This window comes from Uranotaenia lowii, chromosome 2 (genome assembly GCF_029784155.1).
Source record: "Uranotaenia lowii strain MFRU-FL chromosome 2, ASM2978415v1, whole genome shotgun sequence".
In the NCBI taxonomy this organism is placed as follows: domain Eukaryota; kingdom Metazoa; phylum Arthropoda; class Insecta; order Diptera; family Culicidae; genus Uranotaenia; species Uranotaenia lowii.
This window is the reverse complement of record NC_073692.1, coordinates 138,131,771-138,159,581: the sequence shown is the minus strand read 5'-3', so window position 1 is coordinate 138,159,581 and position 27,811 is coordinate 138,131,771. Positions and strand designations below refer to the sequence as shown.

Genomic DNA, 27,811 nt, shown 5'->3' with positions numbered 1-27,811 from the left:
TTCCCCGACTTTGCTAAATAAGCCAATTTGGAAGAGATTTTTAGGAAATTTAACTCAAATAAAAATAAGATATTTCTTTAACCAAAAGTCCAATCGTTTTGCAGTCTCCAACCAAGTTCTTAATTGAATTAAAATCAGCGGTTCATTTATGAAAAATTCTTTCCAACTGATATGGTTTTGTCTCTCGTTTTCCAGGTAACGATTGTCTATGGCGCCTACCATGTAATAAGTGTGCCAAATTTAAAGAATTTTACTAAAATATCATTCTGTCAGTCTTTTTTAAGCATTGAAGCTTATTTCCACATTGGGTTAGGAAATGAGCTTCAATGCTTAAAAATTCCTAAGTGGATAGGCTTTATTCCATCTTCATTATTTTTATTAATTTTTTTTAATGTTTTTTACAGTTTCGCTTGGTCCACTTTTCTCGATTGTTTTTATGACGCGCTGCTATTTAGCTAACCCCTTTTCTGAAACCTGATAAGAAGTGTCAGCAGAAGAAAATTCTAAAAGTTTATCAACAACCCTATAGTCTAAAAATTAATTCAAAAAAAAAACTAAGTTTTTTTTAAATCAACTCAACAATTTCAGTTTTCTTTAAAATTGTTCTTGGAAATTAGAATAATCTTTTTTAAGCTACTTTTGATTCGGTTTTTGGTTGGAAAATTGTAAAATAGTTAAATATGCAACAAGTTTTAAAAACTTGATTTTTTCAGCACGAGTCTAAAATTTATCGAACGAGGCTTGCTTCTTCACAAAATCATTAAGAATTTTCACTCGAATAGTTATAAAAACCATTTTGATCAATTTATAAGTAATTGATTTTCATCATTATATTTTTTCAATAAACAGTAATTTTTTCAAGTATCAAGTTTAATTGAAGATTACATCATCCAAATTTGGGCCTCGATAAGTCTCAGTTTCGGTGCTTTGGGAGAATTTATGTGAATAGATACAAAAGTAACTTTTTTGGCTTCATATCACTTCAGGGTATCTTTTGGATAGTGGAACGAATGAAAATAAGTCAAAACGGTGCAGAAGACCTCCCAAAACTTATTTCGGACTTATGACTGACCTACTTACTAACTTAATGGTCCCACGTCGTATCTCCGGCGCCATTATTGACAGCATTATCGAACTATTTCGAATTTATATTGAACTTTACTATGTCCTCAAACAAAGTCGACAACAAAGTAGATATAAAGACGATTCCAAAATGGTATTTGTGGTGAAAATCGGTTCAGAAGTTTAGCAGACGGGACCAAAACTGTAAACTGTTTTTTTATCATTCTGTTTTTGATCCAGAAGTTCGCTAAAATCACTCTCAAATACTAGTTATATGTACGTATTGAACGCTGCAAAAATAAATATAAGTATTAATTTATCTTTCACATAAATAAATATTATGTAACATAAATATTAATAACGTTTAATCACAAAACTCAAAGTTGCAGCATTACCAAAAGTTGTTTTTGAACGTCCCATTGAAGAAATTGAGTGTTCTTCTGAAGAAGTGTGCAAAATATTTTTTTTGTTTGGCACTATTTTTATCTATTAAAATCCATAAAAAATTAAAATACCTACACACTTTAAGCGAATAAGTTATTTTTACCTTTTTGCTGTTATTAAGGCTAATAATAACTTTCAATTTGATTTTTTTTCTTCAAAATAGTCATGATCATTGTAAAGTAAGTTCAATGAAAGAAAAAACTGAACCGAAAACATTTGAACTATTTTGGCTCATAAACGTTTTTGAAATGTTTTTCAAACGTATTACAGTTTTTCAAATGCATAGTAAAAAATTCTTTTAATTTTTCATTCCAGGTACGTCCACAAATAAAAATCGTTTATTGCGCAACTTCAGCGCCCAGCAGAGAAATGGTAAGCCACTCGATTTTTTCAACACACTCTTGAAGTCTTCTATAGAGACATGTGTTCTATGTTTCTCAAAACCAATTTGCTGCGAGATTCCTCACCCAAAACAATTCACCTGTGCGTAACAGAAATAAGAGAAAAAAAAACAGTCTTGCTCGTATCACAAGCACAACACAATATACCTGAAGCTAAAGATAACTGTTGAATTTAATCGGAATCTCCAGAACTCTTCCTTCCATTTTATTTCTCATCGCTGGTAGTCGAACCAATCCATCATACGAAACAACTCAACAAATGATGATCAAATCATATCAACATGATGGGAGGAGGGAAAAAAAGGAATGAAAGAAAGCCTCGTGCGAAGAAAACATTTCGTTCGAACCAGACAGTATGGAGTTCGCGTTCTTTCTTCTACGGGTAGAAGAGTTGAATGAACTTTCGAAACCTTCGAACATTGATATTTGTATAAGAAATTTATGAAACAAATGATAGTTTTTCAAATAATTAATTTAAAATATAATTTAAAATGCTTCTTGCTTTTTCGTCTAGAACTAAACGAGAAAACTAACAGTTTATTCTCTGTTATGAGGCAATGGCACTATCAAAACTGTCAAGTAATCTTCAACGCTTTTCATATCCCCGCGGTTGGCCAGTTTTGTAGACGTGTACTAAATAACAACTGCTCTGATAAAGGCAGAACCATCAAGATGTGGTTCAGTCTGGTGCTTTCGGTAAATTCTGTTCAGGCAAAGGAACTGTACTTTAAAAATGTTTATGACAATATCGGGTAAATTTTTCTTGAGAGGGTTGGAGGTTGGAGGGATTCATAATGTAGTTTTTAATAGCAGGTATGTGTTGGTGAGAAACTGTTGAAAGCAGATTTTTTTCTGATTATTATTATTAAAAAAATATCATTCAATGTATTTAATATTTGCTTCGAAAAAGGTAGGGGAAAGTGAGGTAACATGGGCCATGGGGAACCCTGGGGCAGCTTTAATACCTCGAGTGTGTGTTGAGATGAAAATCTCAATCCAACTGTCATCGTCGCTGCATATTTTTCCATATTCAAATAAGTGTTTTTATTTAATTTTTACTCATGTTACGTTTCATTTAAACCTTATAAGTTGTTGCTACAATATAGTGTATGTGGGTTATTTCTACTTAACGACTATTCACTCAATTTTCCAAATTTTGAACTCAATTGATGTCTTTTTTACTCAAAGTGATCTTTTAAAACAATTCCTTACAAATTCTAAATTCTTTCGGATTAGTTTTAAAGAAGTGGAGAGATTTTTCCAAGTCACAATGCCTCGGACGAAAAAGGATGTACTGTTATAGCGATAACTATGTGACGCTATCAAAAAATTTTTCTAGTGTGTAATTTTCTAAGACTTTCGAGCAAAATATTCAAATACCATGGTTTCCCAGAGGTGATAATCCGGTGCATTACCAGGCAAAAACTATACTTACCAAAGCTAAACCGTGTTCCGAAACGAAAGATAAATCGTAAATAAAAAGCTAGAAAAATAACAACCCTGAAATTCAACTCATGATTCAATAGGATTGAAGTGTTGACAACTTTGACAATTTTGACAATTTTGACAGTTTTGACAATTTTGACAATTTTGACAATATTGACAATTCTGACAATTTTGACAATTTTGACAATTTTGACAATTTTTACAATTTTTACAATTTTGGCAATTTTGACAATTTTGACAACTTTGACAATTTTGACAATTTTGACAATTTTGACCGATCCTTTTGAAGAGCAAAACTCTGGCTTGGATTCGTGTATCTACTTATTTATTATTTTGATTTCAATGTTATTTGATTTGGTTCTTACGTAACTTTTCGAATACTGTGCTGAGAACTCATACGTCTTGTTTGACATATCATAAGATTTTGCTTTTTTTTGGGATTGGTATATAGAGTGTTGATTTCCCGGGCTGTGCTCTCCGGAATCAAGAAATCCGATGACCCATTTCTCGAGAACTCCCGGAAAAAGTGAAAAAGAGATATTCACCCTCTACTGCCTACGAAAACAAATCATTACACTTGATTTTTTACACTATTAAAACAATCAGAATTATTAGAAAAAATGGCATAAAATTCTTTCATCACTCTTAATGTATTCTGGCTAGAAGTATGTAACCACTTAAAAGACATGCAAGCCAAAAAAAAACAAACAAAATCTATTCCTCAATTTATTGTTCTAGCCAGGATTAAGAAAAATCATCAAAGACTATCCATAATTTTTCATCCCGAACCTAAATATTTCTCCAATTAAGGTCGTTTAAACACTTAAAATCAAGCTCTATTTGTTGGAATCATAAATTCTCGGGATTTTCCATCCGTATCCCAGGGTACGAGAAATCTCAAATTTATTAAATTTCCGGAAATTCTCGGTCGGAACAAGGGGGAAAAATGTGTATAAACCGCGATGAAATTCAATGTCTTTCTTGCAACACGAACTAAATCTATGGAAAAATACATTGCTCTGGTTGAAATGACCGAAAAATTGATAAGTCATATTTTTAGACTCCGTACTAGCTTACGAACGAAGATAGAGTGCCTTTTTAACCCCTGATTCCCCAATATTTTGTTAAAAATCCAGAATAATTACTGGATTATCATTATATCTTGTGCGATTTTCTACGAGGAATCGAATGAAGAATGTTTGATCAATCTTACGACTCGGAAAATGGAGTTGTAGCTGATATAACCCTCGGTTTGTCTATATTGTTCGATTATTTATGAAAAAAGTAAGATCGTACTTGAAAATTTTGTACCAAATAAGTTCTTTTTAGGTGATTTTTTTCAAGAATTGAATGAATCGTACGCATTGGAAAATGGAGTTATGGTTGTTAACCCTCAATTCCCCTTCAATTTTAATATAGTTAAGAAAGAGTTTGTTCGGACTGGAATATATTGAAGCAAATGAATCCTATCTTGTGCATTTTTTTTGCGAGAAATCGAAAGAAGGCTATTTTAGCTACCGCACGCATCGCAAAATTGAGTTATGACTGTTTTCACCTCAATTCTCCTAAAAAAAAGCATCGATGGACTTGAAATTTTTAAACCAAGTTAGACTTATCTTGTTTGATTTTTTTGAGGAATCAAGTGAAGGCTGTTCGAGCCACCGAACGATTCGTAAAATAAGAAAGTGGTTGATTTTACCCTCGATTCCCCTTTATTTTTCGGACTTGGGAATTTTGAACAAAATGAAACTTATCATATGTGATTTTTTTTTTCGAGAATTCAAATGGAGGCTATTTGAACCACAGCTCGCATCGAAAAATGGAGTGATGACTGTTTTTTACCTCAATTCTCCTTAATATTTCAAATAGTTAAGCTCTTACTTAATTGAAATATATAGAGAAATTGAGGGTAAAATCAGCCATAACTGCACTCTTCTGAAGAGTCTGTAAGATCAAATTGCCGTCATTCGATTCCTCGGAACAAAAACAGCAAAAGATAGGTCTATTTTTGTTATAAATTTTTAAGTGTAAATCAGTGTTTTTTTTCTGGATTGTTTCCAAAATAAAGAGGAATTAGGGGATAAAAAATAACTATATCTCAGTTAATAAGCTCGTGTGGAGTCTGAAACCATGTTCAATCAATCCTCTGAACTTTGTTACTGAAGAAAAGTATAATTTAAAAGATTTGGATTGTGTAGAATGGAAGATATTGATTTTTTTTTGCGGTTTATACACTTTTCCCGTTGCGCATTGATAAAAGTATCTTGATGTAGAAATTATTGGGTTATTAATATGTCTGAGTGTGGGTAAAATGTATCTAAAATTTCAAGTAGTTAAATTGTTATTTCGTAAACTCCCACAGCATAACATTTTATTGCCCTAAGAGGATTAATAATTTCAAAGTCTTGAAAAATATTTTAATTTAAATCCATACGATCTAAAAAGACAATAAAGCTGATCAATTGCGCTAATGTGAAGTTCTTAGTAAAACAAATACTCATTTTTGTCGTAACCTGGTGATTTCGTTTTAGTAACAATTGCTTAGCCAATTCAAGATAAATCTCTTTGTTTGATTTAATGGCAGCAGAGAAAACTGCTGAACCATTACCGCAACGTTCTGCTTCGTCCTGGTGTCCGAACAAGGTGACCTCTACCAGCTTGCGGGCGACCACCGTCTTCAAAGCTGTCGGTTTTGGTTCGAATTTTTGAACCATTGTTTCCTAACCCGGCGCTTCCTTCTTCTTGGTTGTGGTGGAGGTGGTGGTTGGATTATCCCTTTTGGCAGAGGGACCCGGGGCTTCCTTCTTGGTCTGCATATCCATCTTTGTTCACTTTTTCACTGGTTATAAACAACCGTCACAAGAATGTCTTCCAAGGTGTGCTCTGACATGAACTATCAAAGAGATGTCCGTGAAAGAGACCATCATCTCAGAGCTCTTGCGAAACCAACCAACTTTTGAAGAATATTTTACCCAAAATTAAACTTTTCTTCAAAGTTACACCTGAATCAATGTTTGTTTTGTAATGAATTGTTCGTTTAGGTAAATCCCTTATTAACAGAGTTGTAAATTACTAACATTGACATAGTAATTCAAGCAAGCGAAGGAGATATAGCCATAAATCTGTTTCATTTTAGCGGGTTTATGAATGACTTCTTCTTGTTAGTCTTATTGTTCTGTTTAGTTTCAGCTTTATTTTCTCTATTATTAATCGCCTTTCTCTACAATTTTTACTACAGAAAAATTATAAATTGCCAAGTTATCTTCTGATTTGCTCAAGCCAAACCTTTTCAGATCATTCCAAAATAACTTCGTAGGTAAATCAGTGATCAACAAGTTGACTTTATTTCTAAATGTTTTATAATGATTTTTATCTTAGATAGATTTGGAACACTTTCAGGAATTTTAAGGCTGTATTTTGTTAACTTGTGTACGATGATATGCTTCACATATGTTTTAAAAGCACAAAAAATAGTATAACATAACTTACAAACTGTGTCGTTTTCCAACTTTTTTAAAATTTCAAAATTCTGCAGCCTACGAAGTTACCTTTTTGTTAGAAACAAACGATAGAAGTTGTGCAAATTTTTAAAATGAAATTAAGCTAGCTGGGTTACGATTTGAAGTTTTGTAACGCCGAAATTTGTTCGAAGAATGTCGTTTTTATTTAATTTTTCTTGCACATTTTATTCTACTGCAGTGCAAATTAAATTCCAATATAGACCTTGTTCGGTTTTGGCAAATTACACAAACTGTACCGAAACCGAACGTCTTTTCGTTCTGTATAAGGATCATATTTTAGAAGTTTTACACATTTTCGAAGCTTGACCACTGTACTGTTTTTAATCAGGATTATGAAATTGACACTCCTAGAATTTCAATGAGTTAAAAAATCTGGAAAAGATGAGGGTTTATATAAGAAACAAATTTATATTCATATAACTCGTTTAAAAAAATTTCTTATTTAAGCAGTAAGGCTCTTCAGATAAGATATTTTAAAACCATCATAATCAATTACATTGTGAAATTTTTATGTTCATCGCAAGTAGTTTTTTGTGATTGGTATATGTGTGAAATGTTATTAAACTCAGACAATGTATATTTTGTGTAATAAACAAATGAAAAGACAATATAAGGCTGTCAGCAAACGTCAGCAAATGTTAAACCACGCATAAACCCATAAATAACGTTTGTTTTACAATTGAATGGGAAGTGTACAATAAAAGACGAAACGGGTTTTCCCGTGACCCGCGAATAAATCTATGTACATATAGAAAAAGACACATTCTAAGCCTCCATGCAGAAGCGGCTCATAAAAATCATAAAATGTGAGGGAGTTAAATGTTGGGGACGGGGAAGGAGGAGAAGCAAGAAAAAAAGCTCCAAACCAACCGCATGGTTCTAACACATCAGACATGATCATAATCCACCAGAATGCGCCGCTAGCACATACACAGAGAGACATAAACACTGGGTGGTAGCCAACCCACCAAAGCATAAAATGAGTAAAGTTATGTAGAAGTCCAACGAAAAAAAAAAAAACGAGCCAAAACAGCTGGGCCATTAAAAAGAGAATCGGAGAGGGAGAGACCACAACTTAGCATTGATCATAGAAAAAGGCAGAACTTAAACCTACGGAAAAATAGAAAATTGGTGAGAGAACGGCGACCGGCACTGGGCTTATGCATTTAGGAGTGAGTCTCCTTGGGGATGTTGAAGTTTTTTTCTGTTGGTTTTGGTTGGCGAAAATGTGGGTGGTGTGAGGTGGTTGTTGGACGTGAAGCGAGCTGTATCGGCTCTTTTTTCTTCGTTCTTGCAGAGCGAGTGCATTTCTCCTCCGTTGGTTGGTGTTTTATTTATTTATTTATTTGTTTTGGAAGTGCTCAGCTCAATACTAGGCTATCTGCACCTATCTCCCCTAATACATAAGATTATTGATATTCTAGTTTACAATTGTTCTTCTTAGATTTCTAGGTATAAACTTGTTTCTTTTAAAAATTTGATTATAGCATCGTTACGAGATGTGTTGTCTTCAAGGTCAGTATTTCTTATCCCTAATTTGTGATCATTAAACTTTGAACATTTGAATAATAGGTGTTCGACTGAGATTTGTTCATTACAAACATCGCACAAAGGTACAGGTTCTCTTCTAAATAGATGGCTATGAGTGATTCTTGTATGGCCTATACGTACTCTAGTCAGTACGATCGAATCTTTTCTCGAAGTACGATTTGATGAGTTCCAAGGCTTCGTCACTGACTTGATGTTTCTTAGTTTATTATTTTGCACATTCAACCATTCTTCACTCCATACTTTCTGTATCTTCATTTTTATTTTCGACAGCATATCATAAAACATGAGTGAAATAGGTGTCTCGAGATCATTAATAGCGCTTTTGGCTAAGTTATCAACTATTTCGTTACCTTCGATGCCCACATGTGAAGGTACCCAAAAGAATACAATGACTTTAGCTGAATTTTCTGGGGATCTTATGAGATCATGGATTCTTTGAATGATGTTGTTATCTGAATAGGTGTCCTGCAGTGCCTGCAAACAACTCATTGAGTCCGATAAAATCAGCGATAGGTGTGAATTCGAAGACAAAGCTAATTCAACTGCTTTTTCTAGAGCTAAGAGTTCTGCAGTAAATATGGAGCACCATCCCGGAATTCTACATTTAAAAGACTCTTGTTGGCAATACACAGCATATCCCACAAATTGATTCGACTTTGATCCATCAGTATATAAGAAATTCCATCCTTGATATTTGCTAGTAGATTTTCTAAACTCATGTTGTAGCATGATCCGATTGGTTTTTGAGTGATTGGAATGCATTGAAAAATCTACTTTTATTTTGGGTCCAGTCCAAGGGGGATATTTGTGAAACTGTCGTAGTTGGACTTCATTTAGGTCTATTTCAGCTTTTTGAGCAAGCATTTGTACGTTTACATGGAAACATTTTTTTGATCTTATAGGTTTTCGACTTCTTTGAAGAGTTTGTTCTTTAAATTGTGAAAATGGGTGTTGTGGGACAGATGAGCTACGTATAGCATATGATAAGGCTGCGATATTTCTCCTGTAGTTCAAAGGGATCATACCAGATTCAACCATAAGGCTTATTACTGGACTGGTACGAAAGGCGCCTGTGGCCAATCGAATGCCAGTATTATAAATTGTCCCAAGTTGTTTTAATAGAGTGTCTCTTGCCGTACAGTATATTATGGAACCATATTCTATTTTTGACAAAACAAGAGTTTTCAGTAAAATCAAAAGGGTTTTTCGATCAGAGCCCCAGTTGGTGTTCGCTAAAGTTCTGATTAACTTAATAGAGGAATTAGCTTTTGCTTTGAGATTTCGTATATGGGAGTTCCATGTTAATTTTTTGTCGAAGAGCATACCAAGGAATCTATGAGACTCGACAAACTCAATTGGTTGATTATTGAAGTATAGCGTTGGATCAGCACAACCATTTTTACGGCAGAAGTGGATGGCTTTTGTTTTTGAAACAGAAAACTTGAAACCTACTTTCTCGCTCCATACACTCATTCGATTCAAAAGGTTTTGGAATGTCTGCTCAATGTTTCCCATGGATTTATCTTTGACAAAGGCTGCTATATCATCAGCAAACTGTAGGAGTAATACCTGGTCTTCAGAGCACTCTTGTAAGCTATTTATTGCAATAAGGAATAAAGTCACGCTGAGAACGGATCCCTGAGGAACCCCGTTTTCGAGGTTGTATGAACAAGAATAGGTATTTCCAAGACTCACTTTAAACGTTCTGTGACTAAGGAAGTTGTTAATAAAGGCTAGCATGTGTCCACGAACTCCTAAATTTGCTAAGGTTTTGATTATGTTATGTCTCCACGTCATGTCATATGCCTTTGCAATATCAAAGAATATGCAGACGGAATGGCCTTCATTAACAAATGCGTTTTGAATAGCTGATTCTAGGGTTGCGAGGTTGTCGAGTGTGCTTCTATGCTTCCGAAAACCAGACTGATTAGTGGCAAAAAAATTTTGTGTTTCTAAAAACCAAATCAGACGTCTATTCACGATTCTTTCCAGAACTTTGCATAGACAAGATGTGAGCGATATGGGACGATGATTAGCTGGATTGAGTGGATTTTTATTTGCTTTTCGGATAGGAATTACTATTGATTCTCTCCAATCATTTGGAAAGCTGTGTCTCTCCCAAAGTTCGTTATAAATACTTAGAAGGTTATAAAGAGCATCTAGAGGTAGGTGTTTGATCATATCATACTGAATTTCATCAGGTCCAGGAGAAGAACCTTTGCAATTTTTAAGAGCGTATTTTAGTTCATCAATAGTGAATGATTGGTTTAGATCATCATTGTTGATTGAATCATAATCAAATTCATTTTCGGTTTCTTCTTGATTTTTAAAATTTCTGAACGTTTCACTATAGTTTTGTGTGCTGGATGAGAATGAAAAATGCTTTGCCATCTCATCAGCTATACCTTGCGTATCAGTTATTAAGGAATCATTAATTTTTAGAGACGTTATAAATTGAGGCGAAAATTTTCCTGAGATCTTCTGTACTTTTCTCCAAACTTCCTTAGGGGACGTTCGAAAGGAAATTGATGGTACAAACTCTTGCCAGCTTTGCTTTTGGGCAACCCGAATTAATTTGCGTGCTCTGGCCTTTGCCAGCTTGTATGATAGTTCGTTTTCTTGTGTAACAACTCTATTAAATGTTTTTAAAGCTTTCCTTCGCTGTTTGATTGCTTTCGCAATTGATGAATTCCACCATGGTGGTTTGAACTTCGTTAGGGTAGAAGAGCTTTTGGGGATAGAATCATTTGCTGCAGAGATAATAGCTGTGGTGAAAGACTTAACTTTGTCTAAAACGTCAGTAGAGGGATCAGGGGTTGATGGAATCTCTATGGTGTTTTGAAATAACATCCAATCTGCAGCAGATGTTATCCATCGAGGTCGCCTAGAGATATTCAAACAGCGGTTGAGAGGAGAAATCAAAATGGGAAAATGGTCACTTGAACATAAATCTGGGTAAACTTTCCAGCTAAAATGAGAAGAGATACACGGTGAACCAAACGAGAGGTCGATTGCCGAGTATGAGTTATGTGCTGCAGAAAAGTGAGTGAACGATCCATCATTTAACAAATTTAAATCTAATTCATCAAAGAGCTCCTCAAAAAGTTTTCCCCGAGCGTCGTCTCTGTAACAACCCCAAGATTTGCTGTGAGCATTTGCATCTGTGGTTACGAGGAAAGGTCTAGGGAGTTGTGATAATAGGTTTCGAATTTCAGCTTTTGTCACTGTATTATCCGGAGGGAGATAAAGATTGCAAATTGTTAATTCTAGTGGGTAAAATATTCTGGCAGCTACTGCTTGTAGCTCAGTGTTCACGTCAATCTGAATTGAGTGAAAGTTTTCTTTGATCAACAATGCTACTCCCCCGGATGATCGATGGTGGATATCGTCGACAGAGTAATAAATTTTAAAATGTTTCATTGTTGGTGTTTTAGAATGGTTGAAGTGCGTTTCTTGAATGCTAAGAACGAATGGGTCAAGTTCTTGAATCAGTTTTTTCAGTTCATTGATTTTGCTATAAAAACCGTTCGTATTCCATTGCAAAATGCAAGCCACGATAGTAATGTAAAAATTGTAGTATCTTAGTGTTGCGCTGATTCGTCGAAAATTGTATCTGATCAAAAATATTCATTCTTGGATATCTTTATCGCTAATTTGGTCCAAAAGTATGGAATTCTGTATAGCCTGTGATAAGAATCTTAAACTAGATGTGCAATCAAATTGCTTACCTGTACGATGTTGTAAATTAATTTCTCTTTCTGATTGTCCTATTTCAATTCTTTCTGTGTTACCTGTGTCCGGCGTATGATCGTTTTCAATATTTTCTGCGTCTGGTGAATCACTACCGAATGAACGGGGGTGTCTTGGTTCATTGGTTGTGTTTCCTGAGTTGTCGTCTCTCGGGGGGCTGATGGTGGTACTAGATGGTAGTGCTGGTGGTGCTGGATTAGATGGTGGTGCTGAAGTAGATGGTGGTGCTGGGGTAGATGGTGGTGCTGGGGTACATGGTGGTGCTGGAGTAGATGATGTTTCGGATGAATGCTTAAGTGACGTCGTATGTTGGACTGGTTCATTTCTTCTCTCGGGTACTGTCGGTTCATTTCCATTTTGGCGCGTTGCTTCTGCAAACGATCGTTGCAGTCGAGGAACAAAAACAGCTGGTGCTTGGAGACGACGTCTTCGTCGTGCCTCTCTCATACTCACTCGATCGGTTGCCCGAATTCTCTGGATCTCAAATTCATCCTGGAAAACTGGGCATTGGCGACTAAAGGAGGTGTGGGTTCCCTGGCAGTTTACACACTTCGGCTCTCGAAAACACTTTTCTCCATGGAAAAGGTTACCGCATGTTCCGCAAAGCCGGTTTCCCTTACAACGGTCTTTCTTGTGCCCGAATCTCAAGCAACATGTGCACTTCATCGGCGATGGTATATACTGTCGCACTCGGCAGTTGTAGAATCCTACATTGATAGACTGTGGAAGAACTGACCGGTTGAATGTCAAAATAAGAACATTTGTTTCTTCGAGATTTCCATCTTTGTTTTTCCGTTTTATTCTGTCGATAGCAGTAACTCCTTCACTCCTTAGTTCTTCCAATATTTCGTCATCCTTCACGAATTTGAAGTCGAAACAGCTTATTGTTCCTTTTGTGCAGTTGAGGGTTTCATGTTCTTTGATTGCGATGTTGATGGTACCTCCGAGTTGGGTTTGCTTAATCAGTTTTTTGGCTTGGGAACCATCGACCGTTTTCAAGAGCAATTTTCCTTCTTGCAATCTGCTTATCGTCACATTGGGCGAAATTGCATCCATGGCTTTTTTAATAAAGAATGGGGACACGTTTTGCATTGTCTCGTTGGGATCTGTCCTTGAGAGAACCAAAAACCTTGGACCATTGTTGTAGTTGTTATCTGTTCGAGCCATCTTGATGAAATCTACTTCTTTTTGCTGCTCACGATTCGCCTGCCGCTTTTTTGGTTTGTTGTTTTCCTTCGTTGTGGTTAATTCCGGGAAGTTAAGGGCATTATAGCGTGAGCCAAATGCCCATGACGACTCCCCCTCGTCAGGGTCGTCGCCCATAGCCCTTCTCACTCTCGCACTTAACACGACTTTTCACTACGCTTTTTTTGTACGAAGAGACGGAACAAAATAATAAAGCCCGCTTCAACAAAAGAGATCTCGAATTTTGTGTCCGCTTATACAAAACGTGTCTGCATGGGACGAGAGCTAAATCCGAACTGTTTGGTGTTTTATTTGAAGAGAGCGCAAGTACTGTTATGTCGGGGAAGCGATGCCAGCTGGAAAATTTGTGATGGAACTTGATTATGCCTTCAATACCATTAAACTTCGATTTGAAGTTCTTTAACAGTTATAAAATTTAAGCAAAAAGTCCATTTTTTTCCAAAGTAGGATCAGATGTTACAAAACAAAAGTAGGGGGAAGTGTTCCTAAATGCGCATATTGGGTAATATGCGCATACATCCGATTGACGATATGGCTGGAGATTCAACATATCTAATCAGTGCAGTTTGAGAGTAAAACGACGTGGCATGAAAAAATATCGTTATTATATAAAGTCAAAAAAAAATACAAAATTCAAAAAGATTTATATCAGTTTTGTTAAAATATATTGAACTTTAATTATTATGCGTACAAAATCTGTAAACAAAAATGTTTATGGGTTTCTTTCGTATTCATCTGAAAATCAGAAACTCACCAAATTGAAGCTTTTGGCAAAGTTGTAAATGACCAGATCTTGGAATAAGAGACAGTTTTTGAATGCCCATATCAGGCAGGCAAAATGCCTTTATCAAGAAAAGATAGATAAGTGTTAGAAATAATATTTGTACTTTTTATCATTGAAACATTAAATCTACGCTTAAATCACAATCTTACAGTGAAAATAGAAGAGCTCCGCCAAAATTTTAGCTTTGACGTATGCTTAACATCCGTCTCAACCATTTCCAATTAAATGATATCAAAATATTGCAAGTGTTAATGAAATATAGCTTAAAACAAGAAGATGCGCCTTTAGCCTGCCGGTTTCGGAAATCGGCTATTTTGACTTCTTTTGTTATAAAGTTATTTTCACAAAAACTGTAAGAGATTTTAACTGAAAATATGCTCTAACGAATATTAAACAGATGTCCACTCATGTGCATATAGTTTTCAGACTCCTATCTATTGGGATATTGGATTAGATTGGATATTGGCCACAAATTATATACAAAAAGTTGCCAAGATTTTTCAGCACTTATTCTGGTCGAACAAATCTGGGCTACTTTATCTAAACCTCTGGTGAAATCCGGACATTCGATTTCAAAATTTTCGATCCAAAATCCGAGCAATATCCGGGCCGATTTCTTCAAAATTCAGCAATTATTTGACAAAAACAAAAAAAATGAAACGTTATTTTTTATCAACTCTCATCAGCATGTTTTAAAACGTATTCTAGGCTTCCAAAAACTTTTATAATTATTTATTCAAAACTTGCTTGTAATTATTAGCATGAATTGAGAAAAAATGCTCAACACAATTTTTTTGTTTCATTTTGCAAATAAAGTAATTGAATTTTGGCAAAACCCTGGCTTATTTTAGATGAAATTCGGGCAACCGGGCTAGACCGGACTTTTCTCAAACTTTCTATAAAAAATTCGGGCTTCCAAGATAAATCTGGGCAATGTGGCGAGCTTATACATACTATTTTTACTGCCCAACATAAAAAATCGGATAAGGTCGAAACGAATATGAAGTTTTCTCCGAAAATCCCTAAGGGGGGGATGAATTAAGTTTAAGGTATTTTCTTGAGAAAATTTGGATTTGTTATTAAATCTATCAACACGCGCCCCCCCCCCCCCCCCCTCCCACCTGATGTTTCAACTTCAAGTGACAAAAGGCTCTAAATAAAAAATCTCTGAAAAACCTCGAAATCAAAACAGCGTCATCTTCTACTATTTCATTTTAGCCCTTTCAAATGTTCAAATTTTCGAATAATATTTCAGTTATTCAGTTCAAAAGAATCAAACATTTCAGTTAAAATCTTTAACTTTATTTGTTTCCATTTGGGAAAATCGAAGGGGGGGAAGCAAAATAAAAATTGATAATTTTTCCGTCCGAAATTGCTATCATCAGTATATTATAGCTTTTATTTTACTCAAAATAATAAATTATTTTTCATTTTATATAAAAAAAAAACACATAAATTTCTCAGTTAGTCCCCGAAATAAATTGCAAAGCAGTTTTAGGTTCGTTGCAAACTTTTGTACCTCATGTGTATTTCGATCTCAGCTTAGTTTTCATGCTGTTTTTCTCAAAAATCACTGAATCAGTTCATTCCTGCATTGAAACGTTGAGTTATATCTGATATGCAACATTTGAAGTGACAAAAGTCTAAAGTTTTTGTTATTGTGAAAAAGTAAATGTAAAGGATATTCAAAGGTGAAGTGGTATTTTGATTCACTCTTATTCTAATGGTTCATGGGTCTATTTTTAAATTAATAGAAAATTTGTGCCGAGGGGTCTTTAGTTCTTCCCCAAAATTTCAAATTAGATTATTTTTACATATGTGATTTTCTAGATTTCTAACATTTTAATCCTTCATGTTCTTCTTCGGTTGAATTTTTTTGTTAATAAAATGAAATCATGTTGATACATGGGCCCCGGAGAGGCGCAATATGTGAATTCAAGTCCTACCGGGAGACAAAGCGAATTTTTTTTGCATATTTTTCAACATTAATTTTCATCTTGTCTAGTCTCTCAAATTTCAACTTACAGTTGGATTCATTTCTCTACAAAAAAAAAGTTTCGCTAACTGAATGTTTGAGTCAAGAACCATCTCTGGGTTACAGTTTAAAAATGAAATCATATTTTAAAGCTCAATAACTCTGTATTTTTCAACGGTAATCATAGAGAAGCACATCAAACAATTTCCTCAACTTTTCAAATGAAATATTTAAAAAAAATTAAGTAATAACCTTAACATGAAAAATTGTAAATAAGATTAAAATGGTGTCTGAAAGTACCGTCTGCATCACCGAAAATTTTGCAAAAAATTCCATTATATAGCCCACTTCATGATGCAACTTTTATTCTAAGGCACCAAATTGGACCAATAACTCTTTTAAGAATTATGAAAAAATAATGACAATAAATCTCTTTTTATGTATCAAAAACAAACAATGGTCAACCAACTGCATTCACATATGCAAGTAGCGCGCTTCTTAAAACAAAAGAATAAAAATTACTTATCAAAACAGGTAAAAACGCTATTTTTTCATGCATTGTAGAGTGTACGTAGCCAAACTGAATATGGATTTGTTTTATTTCCAAAAAATTTAACCGAATTGAAATCGAAATTAAAAATGTTAAAAATTTGAAAAAAATATGATCAAATTTTCAATTTTCGGGAAGATCTGGAGACCCCCGACGCAAACCCGTCAGCTAATAAAAAAATACCTTTATGTGTTTAATTTGTATTTTTCTCTTGGGTTTTCTGGTTTCGACTGATTGAACGAAATCGATTTATTCAAATAATTGTTCTTTGGATCAATCAAGTTTTTATCGTTTAATTTTCGAATACCAATTTTTTTTAAAAGCTTTTTTGGAAGATGTTACTTTTCAACATTTAACTACTTTTTTTGTTTTTTCTCCTAAATATTTGGACATCGAGCGGAGCAATTTGGGAATGAATTCTTATAAAAATGTCTTGGATCTCACTTCAAACAGATTTCCCAAAGATTCCCTCTATCTTCAGAGAGAGAGAGAGAGAGAAACATCTTTAGGTAAAAATACAATGTTTTGCAAAATTTTTCAAATATTCTGAATAAAAAAATAAAAATTAAATCAGAACGCTATTTTCTGGAAAAAAAAATCTTTGAAGCATTGGACAACATAAACAAATATTTTGTAGTTCGTTTTCAAAAGTAGGGGGGATAAGCGCATGGCAAAGCCCTCATCTTTTCTGCGGAAGTACGAATTTCCTCAATAAATTTTCATAAAATACAGTTTAGATCCTTATGTCTCTGAAATAAGAATAAATTCATTAACTAGGTTAAAATTGTTAGTGATCGCTAATTGAAACCGCTTAATGTTGCAAAAAAGTGATCGATCTTTAAAAAAAACTTCGGGCATTTCAAAAAGAAAGTTGTTTGCTTGAAATCCAAGAACGAAAATATTGCCACAATCAGAATATTTAACATCATTAACGATCGATAACCTTATTTGAATTTGATGAGTTTTACATTATCCATCAATCAATGCTATTTTTTTGAAGCAGATGTTGTGTTCCGAAACTAATATCTCATCTTCTCGGTTATCAACGAAGGTATAAAAACGGTGCTTTAATCCTGGTGTTAAGTCAACTAGAAAGGAGTTCTTTGCTTTTTTCTATTACTCCAGTAAAAAATGAGCTCGAATATTTTCAGGAAAAAATCAATATAAAAAAATATAAACCTGGTCAAAATAACTGGTGAATCTGAATGATGATCATAGATCAGTTTAGCATTCTTCAATTTGCAAAACTGAAAATAAGCTAAACTTTCTGATCCAATAGCTTATGCAAAATTCAGCGATAAAAGCAAAAGTAAGCGGACTTATTGGCGATTAGTAAATAAGCAGTTTTGTGCCACTGGAACGAGTTTTTGTGTTTCATGTTGATTTATTGGTTCATCAGTTGACAATGGTTGATTTCACCCAAATCTGATTCATTCATGACCTTCAATGAAAGAAGGAAATCTAGAGATGATAGACAATATTTTACAAAAAAAAATCTAGTTCAAGACTCAAAATTTTACCAACCAATCATTAACCCTTTTCAAGACTTTTTTTTATCGGAATAGCAATTACTGGTTTAGTGAAATAATATCATTTTTTTTTTTAAAATAACACAACTAAACAGGTTTGAAGTCGTTATATTGAGTATTATAAAACTTATGACCCATCAAAGTTGAAAAATAATTTTCGAAATTCTTAATTCATTTCAATAGGATTTTGCGATTTCTTCGAAACCTTATGAATTGGGTGCAGAAAGGTGTTTGTGATTGAATGGGATTGAAAAATTTGATTGTATTTGCAAATCTGAACAAATAACAGCAATTTTCTAAAAACTGTTTTTTTTTTCAAAAAATAAATAAATTTAATTTTTACTTTTTTTCCACATACTTTGTTCAATACCTCACACATACATAAAAATATCCTAATGAAAATAATATAGGCTGTTTTTTTTTATTTCTAGAATATTTTTTGAATACATCACTCAAAAATATCCACGTGTTTCCGAGATATTTGGATTTTTGTAAGTGTTGTTTTAAAACAACATTATGCATAAAAGGGTTAAAATAAAGGCCTTAAAATGCAGTTCTATTGAATTATCGATTCAATAATTTATTATTAAACGATAAGACGTTTTAATAAAAACTGAATAATAAACGAAATAATAATTAAGATAATAATAAAATCCAACATTGTCCATTTTCATATATTTTATCAATTTTCAAAAAAGAAAAAAAATCGAACGTAATAAGCTTGTAAATTATATTTTTTTCAAAAAGTTTGTTTTTTCTGATTTTGTGCTTTTCTTGTAAGCATATAAATTAATATTTTCAAAATGAAATACATTGTTTATTCCTTTTCTCCTTTTCAGGAACAAATAATTCAATTGAGGGTGCAGAAATATTTAGAGCTTTAAATTTCGAAAGCTGAATCGAAGTAGCAACTTCAAAGCATTATTCTATTTCGCAATGTTTACTGAATAGGTATTTTCTTTTGCGCTTTCAATATTTACAAAAAAAAACTTGGTTTTCCTTATTTTTAATTTTTTCAGCTTAGTATTGATTACTCACGAAATCGAAATTCCCAACTTATCCTTTGTCTATAAAAGCTTTCAATGATAGATTGAGCTTGGAAAATATATAGAGTTTTCATTGTGAACTTCAAAAATGACTTTTTTTAGTCTGACTCTGGTCACTGTTATTTTATCAAATGATTCTAATTCTAATTTGTTTATTTAGAGAGGATTTTAACCGACATGGTCATTCTTCAAATTGAACTCAATCGTCAAACCTACGTTTTGAATCGATTCTCCCGAGTTCAACATAGATATTTATTTTATTTCCTTATCGTGATTCCACAATTCAAATCCTGATTGATTTTTTCCTTCAATCAAAATCGAATTTTTCAATCAATCCTTCAAATAAACATTAAGAAAAGAAATGTTAATAAATATGATAAATAATTTAAAATAACTCCAATATTCTTTATATATTTTTTTTTATTTTGACCTGATTTGAATTTTATAAGCTAAGCTTGCTTAGCTAAGCTGAAAAAAAAAAATAAAAAAATGGTGCCTGGGAGTGACAGCACATTCGCAATTCCCAAAACTGTTTCTCTCTCTTTGAACATCAATAACGGCGCCGGCCACGTTCTAGTAGTCAAATGACAGATTTGAAGAGAGAATGGGTTGAAAGAATAATGTTGTGCTTTAAGGTTGAGGTTATCTCTGCATCCTAGCAAATGAATTTGTTGATGGAATGAGGGAAACGATTCAATCAGAATACACTTTTGACTAGTGTTATGATGTTAAAATAAAAACATAATTGAAAAATCAAACTCTCCTTTTTCCTATTGAAACAAAAATGACGCAAAATTTGTGTAAGATGGTTCTATCATGTAACGTGATGAAGAAGCTATTCAACAACTTAAAATATAGCAAAGTCAAAAATATGGATGCAACTGGTACATTTTTCTAATATTTATAGTTCACATAAGGGCTTGTGATAGTTTGCAAGTCTGTTGTCTCCTGAGGCGATGTCCGTGAGTTCGAGCCCAAGAGTAAAAAATCGAACACAGTTGTACCGGATAAGTTTTATTTCGTTCAAAATCTGACTTAAACATTATTAAATTCAAATTAAAAATCCTTTGGAAAGAAGGATTCATTCAGAAACATTATCCAAGTCACATAATTAAATTGCAAATCGTTCAACATGGAACTTAATGATAACGTAATTACCGATCAAACGAAATCAAAGTTGCCCTCTAGTCCTTTAAAAAATGTTTTTTAACGCAATCAGAAATTTTTTTGGTCGATTTTCTGATTGCACCTTGCATTGCAGAATAATTACCTTAAATGAACAAATTAAATATAAAAGAAAATTTAGCTGTGTGCTCCATTATTCCTATGAAGATTCTTCCAGTAAATTGACCTTAATGAAGTTAACAGGTTCCTGGCCTTGGACGTCCAACTACAAGACTTCTTTTTCTTACAATAGCACTTAACATTTAATTTCATTAAAAATATAAAAACAAAAATTTGAAATATTGGCACGAGATCTTTTGACCTGATTTGTATTTTAGTTTAGAGTAGGTATTTATGTTTTTTTCTTAAATCTTGTGTTATATTATATGTTTTATATTTCTGTGCACCGATTTTCATACCCGAAGTTTTGAATGCTGGTTTTTTATATTCGACATTTTTATTCTTATTCGGTGTTTTGGAAATATTGACTTAAAATTTGAAAACTAGACAGCTTAAGATTTAAGTATTCAGAAAAAATCTCTTACTCAGAAGAAGTGAAAAGCAATGATTCGAAACTTCGATTCTAATTTATTTTGAATCAAATCAGTTAAATGTATAATTTTTTCGAGTTTGTGTGATGCTCGTTAGCTGGAATTGGTTTAAGGAATCCTTTTCCTTATATATCGTGCATTTTTGGTATTGTTGTTATTTAAAGCATAATTTGAATTTCGAAAACCCTCCCCATGAACGGGTCCTACGCACGGGCCTGCACATGTGTGTACCCGAATGGACGCAAGCGTACGAAGGTTAGGCCAAATAGATGCTAAGCCTTATGGACGGTAGGCTTAAAGGGTATTTGACCGGAATGTCGTTAGACCGAATAGTTGGTAGGACGAATGGATGATTGGTGCAATAAATATTCATTCGGCCTAAAATCCATTTAACCTACCATCTGTTCTATGCTCATTTGGCCTGAAATCCACCCAATCTAGCAACCAATCGACCTAACATCCTTTCGGCCGAACAGTCTTCGGCTGGACAACCCTCAACCTGATAACTCGATAAACCACCCAAACTGATAACCTATTCGGCCTAATGATCGTTCAGCCAAACGGCCATTTGGTCTAACGAGTCCAAAAAAGTGTTTTTCACGCGTTTTCCCATATGGGTTCATTAGCTATGACAAAATAATTATGTTTAATACCTTAAAAAAAAGTTTTTCGTTAAGTTTGCAGGCCAGATAGCTAGTATCCTTTAAAAACAAATCTTACCTCAACAAATACTCCAAATACAGCGTTCCAAATGTTCCCCCTCTTGAACCCTTTATCAAACTAGCAACTCTGCTCCCCGTCGTGCTGGTGCGCTATGTATCGTTATGCATTTGGCACACTTCTGACTTCTGCTGAGTCTGGCTGATCCATCAACCGCAAGCAAGAGAGTATGAAGTGAGAAATGGGAGTCATTGGGGGAACACTTTGGGGAGGCCAGTGGAAAGCTATTTAGCTGCATGTGGATGGTTTGGCTTGCTGAGCGAATACTGAGCAAAAGACCCCAAAAAGCTTTTTCAGAGCCCCCTTGAGCACAACTCAAAGAGTTGGTTGTTGTTGCTGGAAACAACAATAATAATAGCCGTGTGGCTAAGCTTCGACTAGAAAAGAGCTTAAACTCTATGATGTTTGCTGTGAGAGTTGGTTTGGTTCGGTTGTTGTTGTTTTTTTTTTCTTGAACCGCGGATCTATGCTGCTGCTGCTGCTGCTTCTTTTGCGCTGCTGTTGCAAGTGCGAGGTTCGATGGTTCTTCGTTTGCTTTAGTTGGTACGTCGGGTTGGCTGGCTGGCTGGCTGGCGGAAATTTTATGTTTTGTCCGCCTCTCTTGGGCCAGTCTTTCGCCGTACGTCGTATCGAACGCAGCTAGAGTGTGTGTTTGTCGGGCACGCGTATTTTTTCGTATACCGGATTTTTTGTCTTTCTGTTTCGAATTCGGGGTGCGTGTGCTCTTTCCCCTCACTCTCTCTTTGTCAAGGATCCTCCTCCGCTTTTTAGCGAGTTTTATGTGTTTTCTGGTCGCGGGTGTGCTCGTGTTTTGATAACCCTGCGTCAGGATCAGGATACCCTGCAAGGATTCGCCGGTTCCGGAATTCAGTTGTTTTGATTACTCCGGCAAACCGGAAGTGTGGATTTCTTTTGTGCCGTTTTACCGAAGAGAAGCAGTGGAAATTAAGTGCCTTGCCGAATTGGATAGCGCAAGTCATTGAGGGAACCTCAAGTAACGGTGAACAACTGTTAGAAAACTTCCGTTCTGTCTTCAGTTGCGTATGGTTTAAAATAATTCTACAGTGGATGAAGTAGGGAAAAAATGTGTAAGTGTAAATTTGGGAAAAGAAATTTTCATGTATAGGAAAAAAACAAAGCAAAGTCTCCAAAAGTGTTTACGCTCGCTCGCTCGATCCGGAAAAGGAAAATCAATCAATCAACAAAAGTGCAAATCAGTGCCATAACAGCAACGATTTTCGCGTAATACTTTCGGTGGCTTACATGTGCAAATAAAATCGCGCACGACTAGTGAATTTTATCAACCCCCCGAGGCGCTTTGCTTCAAAATATCCCCAAAAGACCACAAGACCCCCAAAGCCCCCAAAGCCAATGATGCAAAAGTTTGATGGTTTTTTTTCCTGTCTATCTGTTGTTGTTTCGTCTCTCAAAATTGAAACTCGCAGCCACCGCCGCCAGTCAGTGACCTGTGGCAGCGAAGTTTCCGAAAAAAAGTGCCGTAAGGCGGAAGAAACTCCCCAAATCGAAAAACGAAGTCTATGTGGCGCGTATTGCGCAGAGAAAGATCGAGGCGCGACGCGGATGTTTCGATGCGGTTAACGGGCTAGACGTTGCTAGACGCAATCTCCTGCGCCGAAAGTTGGAGATTTTGTTTTTTGGACGGCAGCAATCAAGGTGCTCAGACCCCTCTTCTCTGCTTCCTATTGACCATTTTGACGGACCGGATTTTTTTTTCGGCAAGCCTGTGTATTGTGTGCTCCAGGAGAAATGTGGGATCGTTCATGAAATACGCTGATGGATACAGTGGAATGCAAGAATGAATCAGTGGAGTTTTTGGAGAAAATTTCTTGAAAGCAGGATTACCTTATATGATAAAACATTACTTTAAGTTGTTAGCATTCTAAAACATTTTTCAATTCAAACAAATGTCAGATGAGAATAATAGTTTTTTTTTCTTTATAAACAAGGAAGTTTAAATTAGATCATGTGATATTAATTCATATAAATACGTTCTCATAGTCAAAGTATGAACAGTTTTAGAATCTTTTTTCAAAATCCTAAAGCTCAAAACAAAATAGAAAAGGTTTGTTTCATATAAATAAACCTTATTTTTATTGATTGAAACAGAAAGTTAAAGAGATATCAGCACTTTTGATCCAGCTTTAAAACTTCAAATTTACTATTTCTCTTACAAAATTAAATTGATTTTCAATATTGTATTTTATGTTTGAAAAACCTTGAGTAAAACCAGATCATAGTTTTCGAAAATTTTTAGCATTTCTTTTTTTCTGAATTTTCAATTTTCATTTTTGTATTCATCTTTCAAATACTTTTTTATGCTGGAATCGTTTGCATTGGAAAAAAAATTATTTTTGTTGGTCGATCAACCCATTTTTTTTTTTCATTAAACGTTAGCAGATTACAGTATTCAGCTTTAATATTCCTTTCTTTGAGTTTTCATCAATTTTCTGTTGAAGTGAGTTATTTATGTCCACATTTAGTTTAAATTTTTAGTTTGCTCCTATTTTGAGACATTTTTGTACTGAGAAAAGGATAAAATTCCGTAACTCAGATGTTTTTGGATTTCAAAATTCTAAATAAATCGAAAATGAATTGATATCAAGGTTGCCGAAATCACAGTAAAATTTGTAATGTCACAAAATTTTTAAAAAAATTTCATCACAAAATCAGTGACACAGAACACAGTATTTTTTTATATTCAGAGATTTCACATATTTTTTAAAATTTGGAATGGATTTCCAAAGTTGAATTTTATTGGCCAATATAAAATTTTGATTCTTTACTTTGAATTTGAAAAATTTGATAAGATTTGTTATGGTAATTAATTTTATTAACTTTCAAAAGCATTAAAAACCAATTTACCGTGAATTTTCAGCGAAATAAAAAAAGAAATAGAATTTCAGAAAACTATCACAGAGTTTTCGGGTGAAATCACAGAAAGTCAGATTATTTTATCTCAAAAACACATTTTTTTCGGCAACCTTGATTGAGATTCGTTGAGATTTGGAAAAGTGAAAAAAGAGCCTAATTGGAACAGATTTTCTTTCTGGATTTCAAAAACAAATCAAACTCAATTCTCTTTTTTTAATGTTTAAGCTTTTTCATGTTGAAAATTTATTTGTCTGCTATCTGTTAATCTTAATTTCCACATCATGAAAATTACATTTTTTTTTAACATCTACTTTTGAAGATTGTTTTCCGTTTCAAGTTTTTCTTACTATGAAGAATTAAGCTTAGTCAGTAATGTTTGCTAATTAATCAATCGGCATCATCGCACTTATTAATGTTGTTTTAAAAAAAGCATTCCAAGATAATTGAAAACTATTCAAATGAGGGATTTAATCCTTTTTAAAGTCTCGTGATATAAGTGAAATAATTGACCATTTAAAAATTATTTCAATTTTTAATTTTCAAAAATCATTATATGGACTTTTTCCTAGGTACGGACACATATTTTTCATCAGATCACGCAGATGGACATCATTCTTTCAACTTCAGTTAAATGAATGGTTGTATTTTAAATTTTTTTTTGTAAATTAAGGAAATTCAAAAACAAATTTTGTCTTAAATTTCATATTTTTTGTAGGTGTATGAAGTATCCACTGTACTTTTAAGTACTATTTTTGTTCAATGAAATGTTTGTGATTTTTTTAAAATATTTTTTTTATGTTATGATTTCAACTCTCTTTTTTAAACAAGATTCTAATATTATCATTATGATGAAGTAAGTTGATATATGTGAGATTTTTTGTGATTTTGATCTCAAGTGTTATTTTTTGTTGAAGCTCTGGCGTGTAAATTGCATTTGAAATTTTCATAAAACATCTGCTAGACTTTCAGTTAAATTTTTATTATATAATTTCAAAATCACCTCTTTTATTCAGTCTTCGGAGGAGATCTTTTATTCAGTTCAACCTGTAAATTCTTAGTTAAAGCATTTTTAAAAATTGAAATTTACATTTCGTAGATATTTGCTGTAATATACCTTCAGAAGGTAAATATTCTCAAATCAACAGTATTCCTCACCTGTAATTTAACTTCACTGTAAGAAAAATTACAATTTCAATTCAAGAAATCTCTCAAAATTTGAAGTTAATTCTATTCAAAAATGACTATTGAATTCTTTGAATAAATTTTTCGAAATAGTAAGAAATTTTTTGAAAACAATTTCTTTTTGACAACTTTTCTGTTTGATTTTCATATTTTGATTGTATTTTCAAATAAATTCACCGAATATTGATGTTTAGTTTTTTTTTAAACTTTCAAATAAATTGATCACGTTTCTGAGTAAACTATATTAATTTTTTTTAGAAATTTGGAAAAAGGTTTGTCTTTATACTTGTTGTAAACTATTTAAATTTTTTGAGAATTTTAATAAGAGGTTTGTCCTAATTTTTCAAATGCTGAATTTTTGTTTTATGAAATCCATTTTTTTTTTATTTTCAATAAAAAAAACACAGTTTCTGCCTTTTGTCCTTGTCAGAACCCTTTTTTTGTTTTTTTCTCAGTGATTTTTTGTCAGGAAGCAAATTTTTTCATTGGTAGCGAGGATATATTTTCAGCTTGAAATTTTAAACTATATTAATTTGAAAGTATATGAACGAAATTAGAAAAAAAACAAGTAGAAATATCATTGCCCAATCAAAGCTATCGAAGTATTCATTTCGGAATACAATCTCAACTTTTGTTACTATATTGTCCAGTTATGCTAAAGCCATTAAAAAAAGAAAATTAGTTTAGGGGGTGGTCGTTTCTGATATATAAGCTAGAGGTCCAGGGTTCGAATCCCGTCACCCTTAATCTAGGTAAAGGAAATTGTGTGAGTCTTTGGACGTAAAATCGACAAAAGTTTAACGAGATGAAACAATGTTACAAAGAAAACGGAAATTATTAACACTACGGAGTATAAAAAGATCACATAAACGAACCAGCCTAAGGCTAAAAGTCTCTATTTTAAGGATAGAAAAAAATGTTTGTAGGACAACTTTCAGGTGGGCCATTCAAAATGATTTAATTTTTTTTGTGGACTAGTTCTAAACTTTTTGACATTAAAGATTTCATCAATTTTCGGCATCGACTTTCATTGAACAAGCACAAAAATCATGGTTAAAATATGAATTCTGATCTCATTCTCATTCTCGAAGACAAACTACAAATTTCCAGCTTGAGAGTGTTTTACTAAAGTTTTGATGTTTGATTCCAATTCAACCTTACCAAAAAGATTGCTATTTTTCAATTTTAATATCTTTATTTTTGTAAATCTTTTTTTTGATAAAATTCTGGAATTTGGACCAACTTCATTTGAAAATTGGATCAGCAATAAAAGTATAAATTTTTTATTTACAGTGGAGTGGTTTGATATTTTAAAACCTCTTCTGGAATATGATAGAGTTGTTTTCTTCCTATATTTAAAAAAAAACAAATTTTCATGAATTTTGGTGATATTTTATTATTTCTTATTACAGGTTGGACTCGAATCTGAGTTCACCCTTTTTTCGGAACGTAAAATTGAATCTGACGTATTATCAATTCAAAAAACCTTTCTACTTATAATTTTTTTTTAACTTTTTCTGAATATTAAAAAGGGTTTAAAATACTTACAGAAAGATATTTTCAAAAAAATTAAATCACTACGTGTCAGAATTTGAATGCAAACAACAGAAGTTCTTACATATTAGTAAAGAATTTATTGAACCTCTACAATTATTATTAATTCTATTATAATTAAAATCAGGCCCGGGCGAAGGACCCGTTGGTTTTCGAAATCCAAATTTACCTTGAATTAATAACAATACTAAAAATACATATTAAATTCGACTAGTAATTTGAAAACAATATTTAAAATTATGTAATACCATGTTTAATTATAAAAAATGAAAAACAAATCACTTCAAAAACATTCAAATTTTTAGCTTTAAAGTTGCTTCTTGTAATTATTTTTGAAACTCAGCAAAGAATAACAAAAAAATCAAGAACATAAAAGATAATTCAAAATAAAAAAAATGACACGTTAACAAAACCTTCAATTGCATGTAAAATAGTTTAAAATTTCAAGCTCTGAATTATTTTCTCGCTGCCAATAAGACCGGA

At 33.3% G+C, this 27,811-nt stretch overlaps 1 protein-coding gene across 4 annotated transcripts in view; it reads left to right on the top strand.

Annotated features, from left to right (window-relative positions):
• LOC129749663 (probable nuclear hormone receptor HR3) overlaps window positions 1-27,811 on the top strand; it is a 554,515-nt gene that overhangs the window by 107,792 nt on the left and 418,912 nt on the right. The window contains exon 1 of one of the 4 annotated variants that reach the window (XM_055744697.1): window positions 22,329-22,788. The exons of the other annotated variants lie outside the window; for them this stretch is intronic. The gene's annotated coding sequence lies outside the window, so the exon portion shown is untranslated. Of the gene's footprint in view, window positions 1-22,328; window positions 22,789-27,811 lie in introns of those variants that run through there. 4 annotated transcript variants of the gene reach the window in all.